Here is a 22,484-nt window from a genome sequence, read left to right on the forward strand (position 1 = left end):
AAAGTTTAAAAAAATTTCCTAAAAGGAAAATTTTATTTATTTTCTCAACAAAAAAACAGTAATATAACGAAAACAATAAGTTCATTTCGTAACGATTTTAAATAAATATTTTTTATGTAATAAAATAAAACGAATATTTTTTGAACCATTTAATTGACGGTAGGTACGCGCCATATAAATATATTTTTATTTGGACAACGATTTCAAACAAATTTTTCTTACAAAATCATTATTTTAAAATAATTAAAGTTATTTAAATCTTATGAAATATTAATTTATTATGTGATTTCTTTCGTAGCAAATCGATTATACAATACGTTTTCAATGTAATTTTTGTTTCCTATGGTATTTGAATCTATGTGTCTGTGAACTAGCTGGCGGTATCAGTTTTCAGATAATGACTTTAGCTACGTTCTTAATTTAGAGTTTGGAAATTGTCAAAATCAGTTATTTGACAGATCTAAACAAAAATAAAATATTTATTGTTACCATACGAAAACCCCATTAAAAATTTTTTTTTTTTTTTTTAATTTCAATTCTTTGAAAATGGGTTGATTTACTTTTTTGAAATTTCCTTTAAAATTGCTGTTCTTTAAATTTTGTATCCTTAACAGAATAGATATTTAGTTGCAATTTGTCTGGAAAACAAATATTTTCTTAGAAATTAGCTTCAATTTAAAATTTTTTACTTTACAAGCAAAAGATATGTTTTTTTTTCTTATGCGATGCAAGTATAAATTTTCATAAAATAATTATTACTATATTTTCCTTATAGCCGGCAGATTTTTTCTTTCCAAGAAAAACAAAAAAAAAAAACTACCAGTTTCGATAATAATTAATCCCTTCTTCCTTTGAAAACCATTGTGTTTGAATTTTTCATTTCGTTTTACCTACAGATACAAAATGAATTCGGAAGTAAAAGGAAAACCAAAAAATAAAAAGGCTTTTAAATCAAACCTAACAAGAACACGCTCCGTCTTCTACTAACTCCTTAATTAAATGGGTAAGAAGGCATTGATTTTTCGTTTCTGACTTTACTTTCCGGTGCGGTTCTTAAGAGATTTTAATCTGAAACGTAATACCTTTAGTTTCTCTTTATTTTATTTCTTTTGGTTCGTTTTGTTCATTTGTTGAACATGCAAACTTGAAGTTTATAAAATGAAAACCCTCGCACAGTAGGTAAGTATTCAAATTCAGGAAACAAGAATAATAAATTATTCACCGTTGTTAAAGTTCCTCTAAAAAGAGTATTATTTTTTTGAAATGTTCGGAAACAGGTTTAACGTACCTTGTTCATTAGGTTTTTATATCTGATAGAAAAATTGACCTCTGTTTAAATCCTCACTGAGGGTCATAAAATTGAATCTGAAAATAAATAGAAATAATTAGAATTATTAATGCAGATAAAAAATTCAGTCTTTGAATGTATTCAGAAGGTAAAAATAGCTAAGTTTTCAAAAAGATGAAAGAAAATGCAAATAACCACATACACATATTTGAAAAACTTTCTAAAGGTACTAAAAATATTCAACATATTTCTCGACTGTCTCAAAAAAATTTAGAGTTTCAAAAAGTATTCATTAACTAATTTCTTAATGAAGAAGTTTCAAGGCTTTTTCATTCTCTTTATATGGATTTTTTTTAATTTTTTCCTCCTTTAGGCACTTTTAACTTCTTTTTTTGCCTTTCTTTATGTCGTGCGCAGAATATTTTATTATTTTACCTTGAAAATTGTTCAAAGTAATTAAATTCAGAATATTATAGAGTATTATTGCTGTATGCCTGTGCTGGGCTCGTTTGCGCTCTTAATGAATTCCCAATATTAACAACCCAATCACGAAGTTTTACCCATCAGAACCTCTTCGCAACCGTGTCATTCAACACAATCACGTGGTTGTTGTCAATGATGAATGGTATGAATTTCAATAAGGATATAACGAAAGGACCATAAAAAGGAGGAAAATCATCATCAACAACAGCAGCAGTATCTAAAGAAAGTCGGTAGGTTGGTACACGAAAAATAAACAAAAACGGTTTTTTTTTTTGTTTTTGTATTAATGGGAAATAAATAAAATAACGTGAAGAAAATAAATTAATTAAATTCACAACCATAACAACAATAATTCTTGGAAAAGCTAACGAGGTACCTTTATTTTTTTTTTTAGCTTTACCTGCAATTATGAACTACCTGGTTGTTAAAAATACGTTAAGGAGAATTTAAAGAATGGTAGAAAAAAAGTGGAAGATTTTTTTGTTCAAAATAAAAAAAATAAAAAAATCTTAGATTTTTAACACAAATTTTATTATGAAGATATGGATGTTTATGGTACACGATAAACAAATATTATTGTCGAAATAGTTTGTAATTTATTTAAAATAGATACTAAAAAATGTGAAAACGTGGGTTGGATTTGTTGTACAATGTCTGAAAAGCTCTAATTTTTTAAATGAGATACCTAGTTTGGTTTGGACAGTTCTCGCAGGGTCGCAGGAAAGAATTTTCAGTTTAAAAGAAACAACAATCACAATAAATAATAAACATTCGGTTGAATAGAAAAAATTAATTCAATAGAAATGTTTCCATATTTCAAGTTCGTAAATCAACTCTTTTGTTTGGAAGTTTTTTCCGACTAGAGCTCAAAATGAGAGATTTCCCACTGATCTCTTTGTACCTCCGTATTGTTGTTTATATCAAATATGCTATACAATACCTGTCCAAAAGGGGTAACGATAGTGAAAATTATGTTAAAGAAAAGTGTTTACTATTCACAACCAGATTTAGATAATTTTTTATACCTTTAATTGAGTAGTGGCAACTATTTCTTTAGCGATTTATTGGTACAATATTTTTTACAAGAACCTGATGTTTTTTAAATTGAAATTTTTTCAAATTAATTTTATTATAACCCCCCGTTTCTTTTTCCTCTTCAAGAGTTATTTTCTTTTGTTGGCTTTCCTATACAAAAAAAAAAAAAAACCGATTTTCTAATAGTCTATAACGCAACGGTTGAGAAATATCTGAAAGTAGTGTCCATCTTGATATTTGTATGAGTTTTTTTGCAAAGTTTTTTGTTACATAGAAGTTTAAAAAAAACCTCTTTATTATTTTTGGTAATAACTTAAGACCAAAAAAGATTCCTTTGTCATCACCTGATAATGTTCATGGACATGATCGAAACGTCGCACGGTTGTCCAAAATGACTTATCTCGTTGCAAAAATCATAACTTTTGAACGGATTGAGTTAGCGGTACAATTTTTTTTTTATTTGAAGGACATTTCTAGGGCTGTTATACCAATGAATTTCAATAAAATTATTTCACAGGGTGTTTCGGAATCATCGCCCAAAAACAGATTTTCTTTAAAAAAAAAGTTTAAATTAAAATTGGTATGCCATTTTGTAGAAATCACTAATCCGCATTTAAAAACAAAATTTCAAAAAAATACAATGTCCCGTTTTCGAAAATTTTATTTTTCAAAAAAAAATTTCAAAATTTTTTTAAAAATCCAAAATTTATTTTTTTTTAAATTTTATTTTTGGCTTATATTTGAGTTATATAAGTGCTTCTTCACAAAAAGTTTCGTTGAAATCGAATAAGCCGTTTCGGAGAATATCGGATTTGAAAAAAAACGGTTTTATGGCAGGTACCGTAAAAAATCCATTCGGTTCCATGCATTAAGCCGAATAGGGTATGTGTACCAATCAATTGTTGATCCAAAATAAAAATATTTAGCTGCGCATGCTTGCGCACTGCCGAGATTTTGTACTTTGAAAAAAAAATGAAGGCAGAAGGAACAGATTTTCTTTAAAAAAAATGTTTAAATTAAAATTGGTATGCCATTTTGTAGAAATCACTAATCCACATTTAAAAACAAAATTTCAAAAAAATACAATGTCCCGTTTTCGAAAATTTTATTTTTCAAAAAAAAATTTCAAAATTTTTTTAAAAATCCAAAATTTATTTTTTTTTAAATTTTATTTTTGGCTTATATTTGAGTTATATAAGTGCTTCTTCACAAAAAGTTTCGTTGAAATCGAATAAGCCGTTTCGGAGAATATCGGATTTGAAAAAAAACGGTTTTATGGCAGGTACCGTAAAAAATCCATTCGGTTCCATGCATTAAGCCGAATAGGGTATGTGTACCAATCAATTGTTGATCCAAAATAAAAATATTTAGCTGCGCATGCTTGCGCACTGCCGAGATTTTGTACTTTGAAAAAAAATGAAGGCAGAAGGAACAGATTTTCTTTAAAAAAAATGTTTAAATTAAAATTGGTATGCCATTTTGTAGAAATCACTAATCCACATTTAAAAACAAAATTTCAAAAAAATACAATGTCCCGTTTTCGAAAATTTTATTTTTCAAAAAAAAATTGCAAAATTTTTTTAAAAATCCAAAATTTATTTTTTTTTAAATTTTATTTTTGGCTTATATTTGAGTTATATAAGTGCTTCTTCAAAAAAAGTTTCGTTGAAATCGAATAAGCCGTTTCGGAGAATATCGGATTTAAAAAAAACCGTTCTATGGCAGGTACCGTTAATAATGATTTTCCAAAAAATTTTTTTTCATTTGAAGATAGACCTTATTTTCAAACTTACATTTGAATTTTTTAAACAAAATCGTTGGAGCCGTTTTTGAGCAATTACAGCTTTACTGAAATTGGTGTATGACAAGTACCGTTATTTTTGGCCCAAAAAAATTAATTCCAAAAACCCCTCTGGAGGGTCTCCAAAAAATGCTACATAACAAATTTGAAGTCAATCGGTCCATCCGTTTAGGCTGTAGATCCTTATACAGACAGACAGACAGACGGACTTCCGGGACCAACTTTTTTGGCATTCTCTATAATCGTAATATCATGGAAAAGTGTAATCTGAACTTTTTTTAGATGTGAATTAGTGATTTCTACAAAATGGCATACCAATTTTAATTTAAATAATTTTTTTTTAAGAAAATCGGTTTTCGGCCGATGATTCCTAAACACCCTGTAAAACAATTTTCTTGAAATTCATTGGTGTAACAGCCCTGGAAATTTCCTTCAAATTAAAAAAAAAACTGTACCGCTACCTCAATCCGTTCAAAAGTTATGATTTTTGCAACGAGATAAGTCATTTTGGACAACAGTGCGTCGGTCGTGACAAAGATATATTTGTTTTCATTGACCTGAAGCCCGTTTTAAAACATAAAATTAAAAACAAAAACTTTTAAAAAATTTATGTTTGAATGAATCTATCGAGTACAAAATTCTCCGCATTAGACATTCAAATTATTATTTTAGTGTTCTAACTAAGTCCTCGCCGAAGGCAAAACTATTAACAAATCGAACCTCAAACTGAAATATGCTATAAATAATGCCAATCAATAGCTAAATACCGATTAAGGAATTTAAGTCAGTCCAAGTGAAATTTTTTTACTCAAGTTTCATTCACAAATAAGGAAAGGTATCCTTTCGCAGGCTAAAAATGAATGCGATCAATAAAATAATAAGTTAAGAAAAATGTAGTGGTAAATTGGACAATGCTCTAAGCTAAGGTATAAGAGCAGGTATTTGAGCCTGTTTGGGAATATGGTGAACAACTTTGGAGTTAAACCTGCATTACAAATTTAAATATAGTTTACAAAGTTTTGAAAAAAAAAAAAAAAAAAATAAAATGTTTAAAAAAAATATTAAGACGTTGTTCATTAAAAATGAAGATTTCCATCAGAGGGATCTTGAAATCTTCACGGTTTGTGAAGAAAAATTAAATTTTGCTCAAAATTAGGTCCAAACCAAGACCATAAACCATTACAGGAAGTCTTAATTCTGCAAATTTTCAACTGTTTTAGACATTAAGCCCTTTTCAATCATATTCAAAATATGGTATTAAGGGTAACTATAAAAGCTGAACAATTTCAAAAATTCTATTTTTCGTCATTTACACTTCGACGTCAATTCAATGCATTATTTTAAAAACAAATATATTCTAAGAAAATGTGTGTTTTCAAGCCAATTCGAGGTATTTTATTTATGAAAATTGACAAATACTCAAGTAAACATCTCTTTAAATTTATGAGGTTCACTCCATAATAATTCGATGGGTTAGGTAATAAAGGTAAATGTCATTCTGAAATATGTCAAAAAGTAAATTTCGACTCTGATACAATACAAATGACGGAAATGAAGTACATACATAATGTTCAACATGTCCCATTCCGAGGAAAGAATTAGTTTTTTATTTTTTGCCCACAAAAACTCTCTAGTAAAAGAAAGAGCAAGTTTTGAACGACCCAAGATATTATTTAACATTATAAAGTTAAGGAAACCAGAAAATGGCAAAAAGAGAACTCAAAAATTCCAGTACTCGGTAATACAAAAAAAAAATCATGTGTGCAATTCACACGCGGTAGAAGTGAAACCTTTTGAAAAAAATAGAAAAAATCTACCTATTTCTATTCTATCACCTTCAATTCCATGTTTTTTATATGACAACCTATATAAATTTTATATCATCTGAAAGCTTTTTGTCTTAGCTCATCTCATATATATCGATCAGGTCTATGAGACGTCTACAAAAAGAGCTAGAATTTTTTGAACTCGATCAATTTCCATGAAAAAGCGAAAAAAACACGTATTTTTATCTTCTAACGCTATTAAATGCATTTTTTCCCTAACAACCTATAAAAAATTTAGTACCATCTGAAAGCTTATTGTCTAAGCTCAAAATATATATATCGATCAGACCTATGAGACATCTACAAAAAGTGCTAGAATTTTTTAAACTCGATGAAATTTCATAAAAAAAAGCAAAACAACATTTATTTTTATGTTCTCATGCTATTAAATCAATTTTTTTGTTTGACAACCTATAAAAAATGTTATACCATGTGAAAGCTTATTGTGTCACCTTGTATAATAATGCATAAATCTTATTTCAAAGATGTCTACAAGAGAAGTTAGAATTTTTTAAAGTCAACCATGTCGAATTTCCATACTGAGATTACGGTACTTCCTACACTGGTAGCTGGTCATCGCTAAAAGATCTCCACAGGTGTTTTGAGGTATTTTTAAATTTAAGATTGTGTAACTTGTAGAGCACGTAACGTTATGTGTGATATATCAAATAAAAGGTTATGTTATCAGCATGCGTATTAAAGTTAAACCAGATTTGTATGTGCACTAGATCAAAAGATATAACGTGTGTTGGAAAAGAACATCTTTTTACCGTTATCTCCGAATTTTGAATATGAAATTAATTGAAATTTTGTACAATTATAATTTATTTAATTACCTATCTACATTACAAATTTCATTCATCTATCTATTAAAACAAAAAAGTTATAACAAGTTGAAGTCGTGTCGCGTTTTCGTTTCATCTTGTTTCAAATCACTACGATACTAAAGAAGTTTTCACTTCAAAAAAAAATCATGTGTGCAATTCACACGTTGTTGAAGTGAAACCTTAAAAAATCATTTTTCTTGCAAAAAAAAATAAAATAGAAAAAATCTACCTATTTTTATTCTATCACCTTCAAATCCATGTTTTTTATATGACAACCTATATAAATTTTATATCATCTGAAAGCTTGTTGTCTTAGCTCAAAATTATATATCGATCAAGTCTATGAGACATCTACAAAAAGAGCTAGAATTTTTTGAACTCGATCAATTTCCATAAAAAAGCGAAAAAACACGTATTTTTATCTTCACACGCTATTAAATGCATTTTTTACCTAACAACCTATAAACATTTTTACACCATCTGAAAGCTTATTGTCTTACCTCAAAATATATATATCGATCAAGTCTATGAGACATCTACAAAAAGAACTAGAATTTTTTAAACTCGATGAAATTTCATCCAAAAAGCAAAAAAAAACATTTATTTTTATGTTCTCATACTATTAAATCAATTTTTTTGTTTGACAACCTATACAAAATTTTATACCATGTGAAAGCTTATTGTTTCACCTTGTATAATGATGTATAAATCTTATTTCAAAGATGTCTACAAGAGAAGTTAGAATTTTTTAAAGTCAACCATGTCGAATTTCCAGACTGAGATTACGGTACTTCCTACACTGGTAGCTGGTCATCGCCAACAGATCTCCACAGGTGTTTTGAGGTATTTTTAAATTTTTTTTCAATTTAAGATTGTGTAACTTGTAGAGCACGTAACGTTATGAGTGATATATAAAAAAAAAGGTTATGTTATCAGCATGCGTATTAAAGTTAAATCAAATTTGTGTGTGCACTAGATCAAAAGATATAACGTGTGTTGGAAAAGAACATCTTTTTACCGTTATCTCCGAGTTTTGAATATGAAATTGATTGAAATTTTGTACAATTATAATTTATTTAATTACCTATCTACAGTACAAATTTCATTCATCTATCTATTAAAACAAAAAAGTTATAACAAGTTGAAGTCGTGTCGCGTTTTCGTTTCATCTTGTTTCAAATCACTACGATACTAAAGAAGTTTTCACTTCAAAAAAAGAAAATTATGCTTAAATAAACGGGACAGGAAGTTCACTAAAATCAGTATTCTTGGACTTAAAACGAAATATTGTTAAATTTTGCTACAGTTATTAATGCTTGAAGAAAAATTATCACATCGCATCGACTTGAAATTTTTTCGAAAGAATTGTTTTCCGATTGGATGTAGTCAAATGAGAGATTTTTTAATCTAGAAACTAATAAACCCAATAACTTTGGTAAATGTTTAGGTAATTTGAAAATTTAACATCCAAACATTTGAGAATTTTTCAAATTATTGTTTACTTTTTATGTATTAGCAAAGTATATTGGTTTCGGTTCAGAAATGTTTAAATTGACCTAAACCAAACACCTTCACAGCATAGCGATTTAATTAAGCAGTGCAAAATTAGTAGATAAATATAATTTTTCGTTCCTAACTTAATTTTTTTTCAATTAAGTTATTTTTTGTGAAAGCAAGTTCTTACGACCAACATAGTCAGGTTTTTTTTTTTTTTTTTTTTTTTTGAAAATAATTATAAAAAATTTTCCTTCGAATTTATACAAAATAAAATAAAACAATTTTCATCATCATCATAGTGAAAGAGAAACAATAAAATGACTTCCTTTACACGCCAATATGGTAATGGAAAATTGGCATGGGGGGAATATTATTATTTTGCTTCTTAGGGTGGTGCTAGGGCTTTATTATTAAGGGAAGATAATAGGCTTGGGGCAATCATTAAAATTGTATTACCGTACGTAAATTACTCCTTCGTTTGGAATATTTGTGTACATTTTAATGACAGAGATTTTTATTTTTAATTTAAATTTTTTTGTTGTGTTTTTACTCTTTATGTAATATTACATTTTAAATGAGATGTTTATGTTTGTCTGTAATGTGTTTTTTTTTTTTTTTTGTTAAAATATCAATTTACTTGCAATTCAATTAAAAATATATTTCGTTCTTATTGATTTTAAACATATTCAAGCCAAGGATGATGAGGGAATAAAAAAGGATCAAATTTAAAAATAAGGTTTCTGTTGATTTTATGAAAATCAATCAATTTGATAAGGAAAATATAATAAGGAAGATTTAAATAAATGTACATACATTTATGTAGGTATTTTTAAATTTTAATTTAAGAATTCGAATTCTTATTATTAGACCCAACCAAAAAAGTCTTAAAGTCATCAAATTGTTGCAAGGTTCATTGAATCGAAGTTATATGTTATCGATTATTTTTCAAAGTGAACACAAGCAAATAAAATCTACCTCAAAGTAAAAACCTAAGTCAAGCAGAAACCAAAATATTTTGGGACTACACATAAGCCTTCTTAACCTGTCCACTGAACCCAATTTAATAAATCCCCACTTTATATAGTGAAACTCTCTGCATGTAAGGGCATAGTTATAGTCATCATCAACTTACACCCGAAATCCCAAACCATCACCCATTTTACCATTCAGATTTTGGCCCCTTTTTTCCACTTAAATACATTCAACTCGTCTTATAGCCTTGAGCCTTTCGAATGGCTTTTCCATTTTTTTTTTTATTCTCTTTTAGCTTCTTTATACAGAAGTTATTTGAAAATATATCTGAACCCTTTTTCTTCCTATTTTAGATATCCTAGAAAAGCCCAACTTTTATAACTTTGAGTGTGAGTGTTTTTTCGATTTTCTTGTAAACTACATTCAGATATAGTAGAGCACATAATCACGAACAATCACCACCGAATATTACAGGAAATAAGAGAAGAAGAAAGTCCAAACCAACTCCCTTCTCTATCCCCGAGAAAAAAAGAAAAAAAAGATCAAGCAAAGCCTGTAATGATATTAAGAAGTCGTTTGAGAGAGAGAAAAAGGCTTCAACAGCCATCACTGGTGCCTTACACAATACCCACTTCTTTCGGCCTTTTCACATAGTTTTATTTTTATTTTCTTCATCTGTGCCGGCTTAAACCTTTTTTAACGAGCTTTAGAAACACACTCAGAGTTAGTGTTGTTGTTGTATAAAATACAACTCTATTGCTAGAAAGACTTAAGAAGATGCATCCTCTTGAGCTATATATAAGAGAAGTTATAAGGATTAGATGATGGCATAGAAAAGCATCACTGGATATAAAATACACATCCTTCTCGGAGTGTATATAGTATTTTGGAATCTTGTAATATAAACTTTGCCTTGGCTGGCAATTTATCACACATAAAATATATACCCGAGAATTCACATCAGATGGATATAGTGGTGGACGAGGGTATTTGGAGGGATAGGTAGGGGATTTGGGAAACATTTGCCACTTATGCTTTAATAAAGAGGATTTCATGCTGATGTTATTGCTCTACATTCTACAAAGTAAGGATTCATCATAGTGTGGTTGTTTTTCAGGGATGGATTTGACAAGTTGCTAGCTAAAATTTATACAGGGTGTCCCAAAAGTAATGGATCAAACGAAGTATGCTGATTGGGGATCTTAAGGGCTCTCAGAATTTGGTAACTTATTCATCCCAAATCCTTACGGTTTTCGATTTAATGCAATTCTTGTGAAATTTCGAAAAATCCCTACTTTGCAACAGTATTTTGCTTCCTGCGCCCACTATTGATTTTTGTTTTTTTAAATTCTTTTACAAAAACATTGCCAAATAATTAGGAACAATTTATAAATCAAAATATTTTTTATTCCATACGCCATTTCGATGCAAATTAACTAACAGTTTCAAGTTTTATAAAAAATCAGTTTCTTACTTTTTTTTGAGAGCAACACCGTTAAAAAAATTTGTACGGTATAAGAATGGTTTATTATTTTAAAAAGTTGCCCTGTTATTGTAGTTTTCAAAAAAGTATAAAAGTTACCAAAGTTGCATTTAGATCGCAAAATATTACAATTTGAATTCAACAAAACAGGGTTTTTCAGAGCAAAAAAACAAACAAAAATAGAGGCTTTTGTTCAAAGAAAAATAAACAAATAACAGTTCGAGAAAATGTGTTTATTTTTGGTTGTTTTTTGTTCTGAAAAACCCTGTTTTGTTGAATTCAAATTGTAATATTTTGCGATCTAAATGCAACTTTGGTAACTTTTATACTTTTTTGAAAACTACAATAACAGGGCAACTTTTTAAAATAATAAACCATTCTTATACCGTACAAATTTTTTTAACGGTGTTGCTCTCAAAAAAAAGTAAGAAACTGATTTTTTATAAAACTTGAAACTGTTAGTTAATTTGCATCGAAATGGCGTATGGAATAAAAAATATTTTGATTAATTAATTGTTCCTAATTATTTGGCAATGTTTTTGTAAAAGAATTTAAAAAAACAAAAATCAATAGTGGGCGCAGGAAGCAAAATACTGTTGCAAAGTAGGGATTTTTCGAAATTTCACAAGAATTGCATTAAATCGAAAACCGTAAGGATTTGGGATGAACAAGTTACCAAATTCTGAGAGCCCTTAAGATCCCCAATCAGCATACTTCGTTTGATCCATTACTTTTGGGACACCCTGTATGTTTTCATGTTTACTGGCTTTTCTATTAAACATAGACTCCTAAAACACTCAGTCAGCAATATTGATAGCAGCAAAGCTAAAATTGTATGAGCGGTCGATTTTGGACTAGTTAAGTACGAAAACAAAAATGGTTTCCAATAATTGATTTTAAAATTTAAACAAAAACTGTCAAATTACCTAGTATTTGCAAGGGTTGATTTTTTTTTTTCATGCCAGAAATATTTCATGGGTCAAAATGCTTGCCAGAAAAATTTCAAGTTTTCAATAAAACCTAAAACAAAATCGTTCCTATCCTAAAATAGATCTTCAGCGATAATATGAGCGGAAGTCAAAACTAGACTTGTTCCTCCTATTCAAAGGGAAGCCGTTTCACAAAATTCTGTAAATTTTTTTCCAAGTGGGACGTTTATCTAACACTTATTTCAATTGGCATAATGACAAAGGAGTCTTGAGTGGATATAATGTAGAAAGTAAAGCTGTCACACAGAGAAAACATTGCAGGGATAACTTTATTTCTGTTTTAATTAACCTTATTTCTGGCATATTTAACTAATTTCTGGTACATTTAACTATATTATGATTAAATACCTATACCAGAAGTAAAGTTATCTCTGGTGTTTTTTTTTCTCCGTGCAATGACCTCAAGCTTAGGAAAAATTTGAATAATGGTACATTTCAATGAAACAGAATCAATTTAATATTTGGTGGCCTTGTCAATTACCTAACCTCAATTATTAGACTAAAGTATGAATTAGCTTCAGATTGATGTTTGCAGGAAAGATTCTTCAATAAAAGCGGATTTTTGGTAAAAATTGGCTAAGAAGTGTAACATGTGATTTGTCAAGAATAGTACGAGAAACTATAATAGATTCGATGCTAGTGAAGTTTTAAAAAATAAAAGTGTTCTAAATAAACAAAAGGAAATGACTTTGGTTATTATAAATGGTTTTTTATTTTATTGGCCTTGTTTTTATTTTCCCTTTAAACTTTAAAATTAATTGAGTGTAAATGAATTCGGCGTAGCACAGTGTGACAATTCGCACATTTAGAGGGATTTAGTTAATAACGCTCACAAATGATAACTTTTCGTGGATTTTTTTTTATAGAATTTATAACAAATATATACAAAATGAAATGAAACAACAATTTTGTTAATATTCTTTCATATTTTAAACAAAAGAGGTTTAATGGGGGTCATTTTTGGGCAAAAGTACGATAGCTCACAAGGTGAAAAATTGTAACGAATTCATGTAGAGGAGGTAAATACAAGCATTTTTTACTACAGGAGAGGGGGTCAATTCCTCCCTGTTTAAGAGGGAGGGGCAATTTTCTAAAAAATTACTTAAAATTACTTAAATTAAGAAAAAAATATTTAAAAACGATGGCAACACTTACAGTTATGAATGATACCTTTTTCAAAAGCCAACATTTTATACTAAATTCCTATTTTTAAATCAAGTTATTTTAATAAATAGTTTTTGAAATAACCAATTTCAAAGTCAAAATTTGGGAAAAAAAAGTTTTAAGAAACACATAGAGGACTATATTTTTAAAGACTGTGGATATCAATACAAAATTGATTGATAAATCCAACTGCTTTAATTCACTCATTATTAAACATTAAAAACCATATGTTCCTATGCCTTCTAGTTTTTGAGAAAATTGAAAAATAAGGAAACTACTTTCTTAAAAGATTTTTTTTTTTTTGCTATTTTCCATAACCTTGGCTTTAACAGTGCCACTATCAAAAATGGTCTTTGATATTTAACTTCATGAATACTTGCTGGCATATGAAACCAGCTATAGTTTCTGATATATAGCTCCCTCGTATCTCTTGCAAATGTTTCAAAGGAATCTACGTCAATTACATACCCAGACCCAAGCGCTTCTAAAATAATGTGAAACTTTTTTATGATTTCAATATCAATTCCTGTAATTTCAGCAGTTTTTTCTTCATCTCTAAAAAATCTTCTGGAAGTGTTGCCATCATTTGTGTTGCCGGGCTGTTGAGTTTCAGCTCTAAATCAATCTTGAATCATTTTGTTCTTGCTTTGACCTTTTCTTTACTCCCTTGATCTCTAACCTGCCAAACTTTAACATCTAGTCTATAAGCTGAATGTTCACTTCAGATGGTTTTTCTGCGCAAATGTAGCAGGTTTGTCACGAAGATGTTATAGATGATAAGAGAATTTCATTTTAAACAATTCGTGGCAGTTTAATGATTTCATTTAACCAATCACAATTATTGATTTCAAAGCGTTCTCTTTTACGACCACATTTGGCCATTTTTTCGTCAAACAAGTTTTTCTCAAGCATAAAGTTTTGAAGGTTGCCTTTATTGACTTAATTGCCTCTTCAGAAAATGAAAAATTATTAAAATTATCCATAACGAAGGAAAACACAGCATCGAAACGCTTAATTTTGATTTTCGAAATCCAAATATCAAAAATTTGTTTTTTCCTAATTTCGGTTGTCATCCTAGAATACGAAAAATTTTGTATGAGTGTCGCACCTGTGCGCAAAAAGATAAAACACTTTTTGGTTCCACATATAAACAGCTTTAAAACAAAAAGGGTCTAAACCTTGAAAAACACTGTAAAACTATACTTTTTGTCTAATGAACACATAAAACACATAGTTTTTCACTATTTTTTCGCTTCCAAGCACCACATTTTTATGACAACAATTTATAAAAAAAAAAAACTTAAGTTTATAATTACAAATATTATATTAAATATAAAAAAAAATAAACTTTTCCCTTAAACCTCACGAACCACTTGCAACAGAAGCAAAATCCACTTGGCACTAAATCAGACCATTCTCCTAAAAATAATACAAAAGTTAATTTCTAAAGTAATTTTTTGTTGTTGTGCTTAGTTCTAACGCATAAAAATGTGCATATTCATTGAGGGGGAGGTTTAGGCTTTAAGAGAAACTGGTTTTTGTTTACATTCATGTATGTTGTTTTTTTTTTTTATTAAATCCCGCTAAATGTGCGAATTGTCACACTGTGCGTAGGTGCAAACATTTTTTAAAATTTTTGAATTTTTTTACGATTTTCTTAAATGACTTAAATTTTATAATTTTTTTTTTCGTAAATCACTCAAACTTTTCAAACTGATGGTGAAAATATTTTGAAATAATCATTTTTATCAAAAAAACAAAACCGACTTCCATGATTCAAAACGGGCTTTTATGGTATTTTTAATAGTTCCTATGGCTTTAACTGAACGAAATTGAAATAGGACCACACTGCAGCCACTAGCTTTCCAATACAAAAAGAATTATCAAAATTGATTGACTCTGTGGAAAGTTATGCGGTAAAAAACATAAAAAAAAAAAAATACAGACGAATTGAATACCTCCTCCTTTTTGGAAGTCGGTAAAATATGTATAATATAAATGGAGACATAGCAAATCTTGTAAAATTCGACTGCCATCACACGGAACTTTTGCATGAAAATTCATATATAAATCCATTTCAAAATAAATTATACTTTATTTCCGAATCACTATTTTGATAATTGAAAGGTACAAATTTGTCCTCAGAGATCTAGCCATTAGATTAGATTAAGTAAAAAAAGAGATTAATATACCTGCACAATTATTTTTGCCTGAAATGGTTTCAAAGAAAGTCTACAAACACGGTTTTGGTTAGATGAAAAACGAACACAGATGCAATAAATGCAAAATCTACCCACTTTCTTTTTTTCCTGATTTGAATACATCACGAAATATTTTTTCGTTTGCAGTGGAACAGACAAAATTCGAAATGCTCCAAGGAAACGATTTTTTTATTTGGTTTCAAATGTCAATCGGCTGGCACGAAAAATGAATTTGCATCAGGAAAACAAATTAATATCTATTATATATAACCGGCCACACCGACTGACTTATTTTCTTGATTTTTTTTTTTAAATCAAAGAGGCATAAGAGGAGAAGGTTTAAGGCAAAAAAAATTTTTAGATTTTATAGGGTAAATAGGGGTAACACGACATTGAAAAAAGAGGCTATTTTCTAAATGGTAAGTCGTAAAGAGTTGACTTTTTTTTAAATGATAGACAAATTTTTTCAATAGTTAAAAAAGGTATTGAAAAAATTCAAAAAAATTTCAAAACCAAGTTGTGAAGGTTTTTTTTGTAGTCATAGACCTTCGACAAAATACTAATTACAGGTACGCAAAATTTTGCACAAAAATTTGAGTTACACCATGAGAAAGATATTAAAAAAAAAACTTAGAGGTCTAAAACGGATTTTTTTCATAGGCATTGTATTTTGAAATATGAGTTTTTGAAAAACAACTAATTTTTAGGAACATTTTTAAGTATTTTTTTTAATTTTTTTGAATTTTTAAAAGCCTGCAAAAAATCTAAAACTAATAAAAAATATAGGTTTTAGTTATGCGCATTCCCAAGTTTTTTGCATAGGTAGGCCACTTTTGCTAAAAGTTTAAAAGTGAATATTTTTAAACTCATTTTATGAACTTTTCAAGTTTTGATCCTCTTTTTCATTTCAAAATTAACTAATTACAGAGTCGAAAATTAGAAATAAATACAAGAAATGGCGGAACGAAGTGCACCGGGTCAGCTAGTATTGTATATTTTATTTTTTTTTTTTAATCTTTGAGCCATTTATATATCGACATAGCATTTGTATTTCAAATCGAATGAAAACATCAAAAAATATCTATGTAGGTATTTGAAAATTTTTCCTGATTCATTTTCCTAATCGCTATAACCGCCCGGCCCCTTGGGCCTACCTTATTTTGATTAAATCCGACCCAGACAAAACGTGAAAATTATCTTTGTTTGCCTTTCTTCATATAATTGTACAAAGTGTATAGAGGAAGATGTTCATATAATATATCCACCACATACGTACATTTTCATGAAATTGTACATTATGGCTTTTCTTCATCATAAGAGAACATACAAAGATATACTAGAAGTAGTTGGTCCTTATGTTAGCGCGCTTGTTCAAAAGTTATGGTCACGATAAGATGCGGAGGTAACGATGTATTATGGCTGAGTGGTAAATTAATACGCGCGCCATGCTACAGTTGTCGTCAACTTGAAAACCTTAAGGAGCAAAAATTCATCTCATTTTTGCACCTTTATTATATTCAGTCTTTTTTTTTATTAAAAGAAAATACACTGTGGATGGTTTGTTATATGAGGCATTCGTATCTTAAATTAATCAGTATGTTGTGGTGTAAATGGGATGAAAAGAAGGGTGTATTCAGGGTTTATTTGTGTGTAGAAAGTATACCTACTTCATATTGTTGTTTTTGTTCATTCAATGTTTTCAGCTAACATCATGTAGAGAGGGCGTTTTTGTGTATATAATTAAAAAGGAAAAAAGGTTTCATTTTATTAATTTTACTTTCTTGTCTTTTGTATTTTTTTAGTATTTCTTTTTTTTGTTGGTAATTATTGTCTACAATTGCGTGTTGGTAAGGACTTTCAAGTGTAGTTGTTAATGACACTCATAGGGGTAAATGTTGCCATTTCAATTTGTTGTCCACTGAAGTACATTTACATGTTTGAAGAATATTTTAATGACAAAAAAAAAAAAAAAAACTCAGCAGATATTATGAGAGCTTTCATTTAGGTATTTAAAGAAAACACGTTTGCTTGGCGATTAAATTCTTCATTTGGAAAAAAGAAAAAATTATTAAAGACTTTGTTTTTTTATACCTATGGAAACTGTTTTCAAAGAAATTAATGATCTTACACATTCCAAGCTAATTTGTTTTGGAGGCTTTTGAAGCTGAGTACCGTAGAGCTAAAAGACATAATTATTTTGGTTTTTTGAGAATGGAAAACCAATATATTTTTTTTTTTATTTTTTGAAATTTATGTATCCAAAAGGCAATTGAGATAGCTATAGTTAAGTTTAGATACAAAAAGAAAATTTTACTAGCAACTTCTCCCAATTCAAAAATTTCCAGATATCGATTTAGAAGATTTTTTTTTAAGTCCTTTAGAAATAAAATGCACGATTGTGGTCGCACGTAGATATTTGCTCTTATGGTAAAAATAGGTAACTCTAACTCTAATATTAAAGCTTTTTATTCCACAAAATTAGTTTTTATAAATTAATGAAACAACGTTTTAAATCATCTTTTACACAAACCAAGATGCTTTTTATTTCTTGTATATAAGAGAATTTTTAGAAAAAAAAAAGTTTCAATACAATTCATCAAAACGTTTTCAAAAAATTGATTTTTCAAAAAAAAAATATTTTTTTAAAATCTAAAAATATGTTTTTTGAAATTTTTTAAAATAATTTTTTTAACGCTTCTGTATAAAAAATTTGGTTGAAATCTACTTCGTCGTATACGAAAAATTCATAAATAAAAAAAACCGTTCTATGGCAAATACCGTTAATAACGATAAAAAAAAATATTTTTCTTATTTCAAGAGGAGGATCTTAGGTTACGATCTAACATAAGAACCGTTTTTGAAATAAATTAACTTTTCTATATCCGTTATATGACAGGTACCGTTATTTTTGGCCCTAAAAATTTTCAATTTTTCCTCTAGGGTCTAACTATTTACCACCGGTCTACCTATTTACTACCGAGGAACATACAGAGAGACAAACAGACAGCCAGAATTACCGGACCCACTTTTTTAGCATTCTCCATCATCGTAATGTCATGTAAAATTAATATCTCGACTCTCGAGTTCGATTTTTTTTACGAATCCTAGACCTTCTCTATATTACCTACATGTCGCAAGTAAAAAAGTGGAATAAGCTGTTTTTGATAAATATACCCTAGAAGTCGACTATTTACACTTACAGACATCGACTATTTTTTTTTTTTATGTGATTTTTTTTAAATCCGAAAATGTGTTTTTAAAAAATTGTATTTGTATTTTTAATTGTAGGATACTAAAATGCTTTGGTATAAAAATATTCGTTGAAATCGGTTGAATCGATTACGAGTACCTAAGTGAAAATTAAAAAATCTATTATTAACTTTTGTGTAACTTAACCCTCTATAGGCACACCTCTTTTTTGTGACGTGATAGACACACGGGTGTGAATTTGGCTCCTACTTTTTCATGTCGCTAGAACTTTTTTATGTCTCATATTTTATAGAGAAAACGCATATGAAATTGATGTAGAATTTTCCGAGGAATTCGAATATTGTATTCACAATTTCAAAAAAACATATTCTCAACATCATATAGAGACATTTTTGCACCCACTTTTTTGAAAAATTTGTTATTTTCCTATGTTTATGGTACCAAATTCGCACCCGTGTGCCGACAGAGGGTTAATAAAAGAAGTTTATTGGTAACTGGGCTGATTCATTGGGTTGAACTTATAAAGTGCTTTGTTTATTAGTAAACAAAAGATATTTAAAGTCAAAAGTAAGACAAAATTTCACTGTTATTAGTGTTCCTCAAAGCTGACAAAAAATCAGACCTTTAATACTAACCTTGTTTGCTGTCATTTTGTCCATTAGTTTAAGCCATCAAAAAGTCTTTCCTAACCTAAGTTACATTTACAAGTACATAATATTTCAAACCTTTTTTTTTTTGTATAAAAAAGTGATCAATATCTTTAAGCACTTTACTGTTAAGTGCATATAACTTATTTCATTTCCAATTTCCATCATCAGTTAAAGCTTCTTTTTCCACGCCTTTCACTTTATATTATATTCTTATACTTGTATGCACTTATTCAACATTATAATAAAGGGGTTGCCAAGAAAACATTTGTTAATGTCAAGAACTCAAGACCCATGTGAGTTTTAAGTGTCAGCAAAAAAAAAAAAAAAAAAAAAAAAAATACAGGATTTTCATCCAAAAAGAACGAATTGTGCTGAATGCAGATGGGAATATTATTTCTAAGAAAAAAAAAAAAAGTCCTCCATACACATCGCGTCTTCGTCTGCATTTTACAAATTCCAGACGATGTCGACAATCTACACTTAAAATGACGACAACGTAAGAGTCGTGAATGTTCATAGAAAATTACTATATATTCCAGCCAACTGAGACCAAAATACAAGTGGGTACAAAAAAAAAATGGAAAGAGTTGAAAATATTTAAGTCAATTTTTCTAACTGTCAGGGGTGCCAGAGGTGTCAATTCAGAAATAAATGATTTAGTTTAAAGCGAAATATCAAAAAAAAAAAAAGTCATCCTTAAAGATTTTATTGACATAAAATAGGACGAAAAATTTGAACTGGTGTGCGGAGGCGAAGAGGAAAAAAATCATGTGTGCAATTCACACGTGGTTGAAGTGAAACCTTAAAAATCATTTAAAAAAAAAATCGAAAAAATATAACTTTTTTTTATTCCATCACTTTTTTTATATGACAACCTTCAATCAATTTTATACCATCTGAAAGCTTATTGTTTCAGCTCAAAATATTTATATGGACCATGTCTATTAGGGTGGGTCAAAAAAATCGAAATTTTTTTTTTTGATTTGGTACTCCGAAAAATCGATTGCTAGACCCCTCTAGAATATACACGCCAAATATGAGCTCTTTATATTAATGGGAAGGTCCTCCGCTTTGCAATTTTCCATTTTTACATCAAGCTTCTACTAAAAAAAAATAATTTTTTTATTAATGGACTTTTTAGCAAATTTCTTTTCATATTCTTGTAGGAAATTGAACGCTCTACAAAAAAGGCCTTATACACTTTTTTCGTTTATCTAACCGTTGAATAGATATTTGAGGTCCAAAAATCGAGAAAATCTTTAAAAATTCGTTTTTTGTTCTTAATTTTGTAACAAATTGAAAAATTATAATGATCAAACGCGCAAGACATATTCTTGTTGGAAATTGATTGCTCCACAAAAAAGGTCTTGTTAACTTTTTTCATTAATCTAACCATTTTAAAGATATTCGAGGTCAAAGTTAAAAAAAAATATAAAAACATTTTATATTTTTAAAAAATTTCTAATTCGCTGAAACTTTATTATTTTCAAATTAACCAGATATATTCTTGTAGGGGCTTAAACGTTCTACAAAAAATTTCTTGGAATGAAATTGATTGCTTTAACCTTTTAGAAGATATTCGTATCCAAATCGCAATGCATACGGGTCATAAGAAAACTATTGAAATCAGTGAGCATTGGTTTGGATACGAATATCTTCTAAACGGTTAAAGCAATCAATTTCATTCCAAGGAATTTTTTGTAGAACGTTTAAGCCCCTACAAGAATATATCTTGCTAATTTGAAAATAATAAAGTTTCAGTGAATTAGAAATTTTTTAAAAATATAAAATGTTTTTATATTTTTTTTTAACTTTGACCTCGAATATCTTTAAAATGGTTAGATTAATGAAAAAAGTTAATAACACCTTTTTTGTGGAGCAATCAATTTCCAACAAGAATATGTCTTGCGCGTTTGATCATTATAATTTTTCAATTTGTTACAAAATTAAGAACAAAAAACGAATTTTTAAAGATTTTCTCGATTTTTGGACCTCAAATATCTATTCAACGGTTAGATAAACGAAAAAAGTGTGTAAGGCCTTTTTTGTAGAGCGTTCAATTACCTACAAGAATATGAAAAGAAATTTGCTAAAAAGTCAATTAATAAAAAAATTATTTTTTTTTAGTAGAAGCTTGATGTAAAAATGGAAAATTGCAAAGCGGAGGACCTTCCCATTAATATAAAGAGCTCATATTTGGCGTGTATATTCTAGAGGGGTCTAGCAATCGATTTTTCGGAGTACCAATCCAAAGAAAAGAATTTCGATTTTTTTGACCCACCCTAATGTCTATACAACATCTACAAAAAAAGCTAGAATTTTTTTAACCCAATTAGTTTTCATAAAAATAGCAAAACAATCAATCTCTTTTCTCTTCTAACGCCATTAAATCCATTTTTTAAAAGACAACCTATATTAAATTTTATATCATTATTATTTCACCTTTTATATGACGCTTCAATCATATTTCTACCATGCCTACAAAAAAAGTAAGAATTTTTTTTAAGCCAACCATTTCGAAATTTCAAACTACTGCTGGCTGGTCATCGGCAACAAATCTTCACAGGTGTTTTGAGGTATTTTTCAAGTTTTTCAATTAAAGATTATATAACTTGTAGAGCACGTACCGTTATTGTGTGATATATTAAATGAAAGGTAATATTATCAGCATGCGTATTAAAGTTAAATAAATTTGTTATGTGCTCTAGATCAAAAGATATAAAGTGTTTGGAAAAAGAACATCTTTTCACCTTTATCTCAGAATTTTGAAAATCAAATTAATTGAAATTTTGCACAATCATAATTTATTTAATTACCTATTTACTGTATAAATTTCATTCACCTATCTATTAAGACAAAAAAGTTATGATCAATTGATTTTTCGTGTCGCTTTTTCGTTTCATCTTGTTTCAAATCACTACGATACTAAAGAAGTTTTCACTTCAAAAAGGAGAGGTTCAGTAATTTTTTTTAACATAAATAGAAATCATTTTCCAAAGTGATAAAATGACTCTTGGGAGCTTAAATCGCTGATTATTGTTAACAATACTTCGGTAAT

General features: G+C 28.7%; 1 long non-coding RNA gene across 1 annotated transcript in view; it reads right to left on the reverse strand.

Moving 5' to 3' along the window:
- Positions 1 to 832: 832 nt before the first annotated feature.
- Positions 833 to 22,484, reverse strand: part of LOC129907821 (uncharacterized) — a 147,467-nt gene continuing 125,815 nt past the window's right edge. The window contains exon 6 of the long non-coding RNA XR_008771180.1: positions 833 to 1,365. This is a non-coding gene — a long non-coding RNA (uncharacterized LOC129907821). The remainder of the gene's footprint in view (positions 1,366 to 22,484) is intronic.

The sequence above is a fragment of the Episyrphus balteatus genome, chromosome 1 (genome assembly GCF_945859705.1).
Source record: "Episyrphus balteatus chromosome 1, idEpiBalt1.1, whole genome shotgun sequence".
Classification (NCBI taxonomy): Eukaryota; Metazoa; Arthropoda; class Insecta; order Diptera; family Syrphidae; genus Episyrphus; species Episyrphus balteatus.